Raw genomic sequence first — 4,625 nt, 5'->3', positions numbered from 1 at the left:
ACGCTGAGGCAGAGCTCAGGCCCTCAGGCAGGGCTGAGCCACAGTAATAGGCCTGAGCCTCAACAGGCCTGGGAGAGGGGGAGACTGCCACCCACAGGGGGGACGCAGGCCCTCCCACTCCACTGCGTCCCAGCCCGGGACCCTAGCAGCGGCAGAAGACCCGCTGCTTCATCAGTGGGGATCCTGGCCGCAACACACTGACATCGGCTCTGGCAGTGCTGCAGCCTGACTGGGGTCGACTGCCCCCGGGCTACTTCCAGACTCCCCCTCTGGGCCTACCTGGGTGCTGGCGTTGGCCTCGGGGGGATCCTGGACCATGGGTTCGTCCGGCCAGGGATCGTTTGGCAAGTCCGGGAGCTCCTCCGGATAGGAGGCGCAGGGCAAGCCCAGCGGCTCCTCTGGGTAGTAGGCGCCGGGCAGGCTCGGCGGTTCCTCTGGGTAGCGGGCGCAGGGCAGGCCCGGCGGCTCCTCGGGGTAGCGGGCGCAGGGCAGGCCCGGCGGCTCCTCGGGGTAGCGGGCGCAGGGCAGGCCTGGCGGCTCCTCAGGGGAGCGGGCGCAGGGCAGGCCCGGCGGCTCCTGGCGGTCACTCCGGGCCGTGGAGGTTTCCCAGCCCCGAGCTAGGCTGGAGATGTCTGGTCTCTCCGGCTGCTGGGGCCAGACTGAGTTCTGAGGGCCCGGTTTTATACTTCCGGGTCGCCGCCTGACCCTCTGAGGGGCGGGCTCAGAACTCCCTAGCTCCGCCCACTCTGGCCTCCGGATGGGCCCTTCCCCTTCCGGGGCGGCGGGGAGCCACAACGACTCACTACAAGGGACTTCTTATATAGGCTCATATTCCCCCCCACCGATTTTTCACACTTGCTGTCTGGTCATCCTAGTTCTGTTCCAAGCCTAAACCTCTAGCATTGAATCTATGATCATCTACCACCAACTCTGTTGAGCTGGTCATGTTCTTTGAATGCCAGAAAATCGACTCCCAAAGCAAGTAATGTTCTCACAACTGAGCCATGGCCAATAGACGATGGTCAGGCAAAAAAGCGCTTCAAAGACACCCTCAATGACAACACGAAGAAGTGCAATATTGACATAAACTCATGGGAAACCCAAGCCCTTGACTAACCAAAATGGAAAAGGACCTTGTGGCAAGGATCCCAGTATTTCAAGATCCAATGGAGACAACAGGAAATGGAGAACCAGGAAAAGCGGAAAGAACGCGCTGCAGTCCAACTCAACAATCCAGATCTACCCTTTCCATTGGGAAATGTCTGCCCCAATTGTGACAAGATCTGTGGATCCCAGATCAGTCTCATTAGCCACCTGCGGATCAACCAGTGGTCATTTTATGGAAGACAATCGAGCTGCAAGGATCGCCGATGACAAGCACAATGGGATCCTGATCTATGACTGGGGTCTTGGTCTATGATTAGGGCTTCTAGGTGCCATGGTAATACAAATAATTAATAATATATTTTAAACTTGCGGTTCTTCCTGTATATCTGCATCTCCACTAGGGGTTTTTGCCAACATGACTAAGTTGGTCAAGAATCACACCTCTTCATACCCCTGACTGATATAGCTATAGTGGCAGAAGTCTGTAGTGTAGACATGGCCTAACAAAACTGGGTGTACAGGAGCAGAGCGGCAGAGAAATGTATTGTTGACAAATAAAAAGTAATGCACATGGGAAAGAACATAAGAACGGCCAGACTGGATCAGACCAAAGGTCCATCCGGCCCAGTATCCAGTCTACCGACAGTGGCCAATGCCAGGTGCCCCAGAGGGAGTGAACCTAACAGGTAATGATCAAGTGATCTCTCTCCTGCCATCCATTTCCACCCTCTGACAAACAGAGGCTAGGGACACCATTCCTTACCCATCCTGGCTAATAGCCATTAATGGACGTAACCTCCATGAATTTATCTAGTTCTCTTTTAACGCTGTTATAGTCCTAGCCTTCACAACCTCCTCAGGCAAGGAGTTCCACAGGTTGACTGTGCGCTGTGTGAAGAAGAACTTCCTTTTATTTGTTTTAAACCTGATGCCCATTAATTTCATTTGGTGGCCCCTATATTATATTATGGGAACAAGTAAATAACTTTTCCTTATTCACTTTCTTCACATCATTCATGATTTTATATACCTCTATCATATCTCCCCTTAGTCTCCTTTTTTCCAAGCTGAAAAGTCCTAGCCTCTTTAATCTCTCCTCATATGGGACCCGTTCCAAACCCCTAATCATTTTAGTTGCCCTAATTATGGAGTGGTGGTTGGATAAATACCAGTGCAGAGATACAGAGATACTCCAGTGGTGTGTACATAGTGTAACCAGGCCTTTCTATTTACCCTCTATCATAATACAGGAACCTCCAACATACAAAGGAATGTGCAATGAAAGTGAAAGGCAGTGGATCAAAAGCTGGTAGACAAATATTTTTCAATACAATGCAATGCCCGTTAAACTGTGGAACTCATTGCTATCATCATTGAGGCACAGAGTTTATAGAAATTTGAGAATGGATTAGACATTTATATAGGTAACAGCCATATTTACCAATTCTGGACAGTCTAATCATGGCATCTTCTAAAGATGAGTTGCACAATAAAAACTATGGAGACAGCTCAAGGAAAAATAAAACAAATAATAAACATAGTACAGTTCACATTGGTTGGTAGCTACTGGAAATTTGACTAACTGCCCACTCAAATTGTGGTACATAGTACCATATCAGACATATTTATAGCAATAGTTCTGGCAGTTATTATTAATTCTCATAAACTTAAGTTCTGAAGAATGTTTCTTTCCATAATTGGTATAAATAATTCCCTCCTATTTTTGTTTATCTTGAGCCTTTCTTCACCCTCTTCTTTTCCCAACTGCAAACACTCTTTGTGTTTTGTAAAAGAACTCCAGCACATCATTCAAAAGCTTAAAATACCTTTAGCACTAGTTTAGAGTGTCTTAAAACCCAGGAATCCTATATGTAGCCCTCTGTCCATTCACTTGCTTTCTAAAATATAGGTTTTTTAAAAAAAAATTCAAGACCATAATGAAAATTTAAGAAATTACGTTTTGTTTTCCAAGTCTACTACATATTACATCTCTTTTGTTCATGGACCATCATGACAAGATGAGGTCCCATTTAATAAATGTTAGCTCGTTCACAACAAAAAGTAGCAGCTGTTTTCCCGACTGTGTTTCTCAAATGCATCTGCTCTATTTCAGTTTGTTTGGCTTTAAATAAATCAGTGAACCTAGATTATTTTTTAGTAATTTGACACCTCCTCCTCCTGGAAACTAGGGATTATTTCCTTTCTTTTAGTGCTTCTTGATCTAGAACTTATTTTGTAACTCTCATGCAACTTTTGCTGTATCAATGACAACATTTTGGTTAATGCCTTAGTATCACTTTCAAAAGAGTAACTTCATGATTCCAATACATGACTGTGCTATTTTATTCAACTGACATCTGTGTTCTGTTTGCTTTTGTTGCTGCCAATGCCATAGTGACAACAAAAACTGTTATCTCCTGTCTCTTCTTTTGGACTATAATGTATAATATTTTACAAACAGTAAGGATTTGAGTTTACAGGAAACTCCCGATTATCTGCATAGCAAGGGCAGTGGTGGATTAAGGTTTCCTGGGGCCCTGGACCAGAGCACGTGGGGAGGGCTCCTCCTCACCCCTTCCGCCTGCGGTCAAGCCCCTTTTTGCTCCTTCCCTGGGGTCCACCCCTGTTCCACCCAGGGACCCCCATTCTGCCCTTACTGCGGCCTCCGCAGCCTATTTGCTCCTTTCTGCCCCACCCCCCCAGGGCTCCAAGACTGGAGAAGCTCTGTCCCCACACCATGGCCCTTCGGCCACAACTAGGAGTCAGAGCTCCTCCAGTCCTGAGGCCGCGGCAGGGAGTGAGAGCTCCTTCAGTGCTGGTGCTGCAGAGGGGGTCTGGGTACTGAGACTTCCCCCTGGCGCCCCCTGCGCTTCTGCAGGGGACCAGGGTCGGGGTGCTGGGGCTTCTCCCACTACCCCGTGGCTTCTGCTGGGGATGAGCCACATGGCTTCTGACAGGGTTGGGGGCGCTAGGGGCTTCCTCCGCTACCCCACAGCTGCTGATAGGGTTGGGGGGTGCTGGCGGCTTCCCCTCGCCACCCCGCGGCTTCTGCCTGGGTCAGGGGGTGCTGGGGACTTCCCCAACCCTGCCTACCCAGCGCTGCTGCTGGGGAGCAGGGTCGGAGTGCGAGAGTTTCCCCTACCTCACCCGGCACTGCTGCCAGGGAGTGGGGGCTTCCCCCCGTCCCGCCCGCCTGGCACTGCTGCCGGGGGTTTCCCCTGCCCCATCCTGTCCACCCAGTGCTGCTGCTGGGGAGCAGGGTCGGGGCATTGGGGCTTCTCCTACCCTGCCTGCCTGGCAGCCAGTGCTTCGAGCTTCCACCACCCGGTGTCAGATTTTTTCCGGGCCCCACAGTTGGCTGGGGACTCTGGGCACAGTTTAGGTCTGATCTCTCAGGTTAGCAAGATTTTTCAGGAACTGAGAAACTACATTGGATCACCAAGGAGCGACAGATGTGGCAGTTTCCTGCAGTATTTTTGGGAGGCCTTAGTGTAAGTATGTTATGGGGCCCATTATAT

General features: G+C 50.0%; 1 protein-coding gene across 1 annotated transcript in view; it reads left to right on the top strand.

The window, feature by feature from the left end:
* The window catches only part of MBOAT2 (membrane bound O-acyltransferase domain containing 2), a 190,356-nt gene that overhangs the window by 128,879 nt on the left and 56,852 nt on the right, over positions 1-4,625 (top strand). The window lies entirely within an intron of this gene.

Source organism: Terrapene carolina, unplaced genomic scaffold (genome assembly GCF_002925995.2).
Source record: "Terrapene carolina triunguis isolate 2854851 unplaced genomic scaffold, T_m_triunguis-2.0 Scaffold42, whole genome shotgun sequence".
Classification (NCBI taxonomy): domain Eukaryota; kingdom Metazoa; phylum Chordata; order Testudines; family Emydidae; genus Terrapene; species Terrapene triunguis.
The sequence above is the reverse complement of the archived record's forward strand: the minus strand, read 5'-3'. Positions and strand labels throughout refer to the sequence as shown.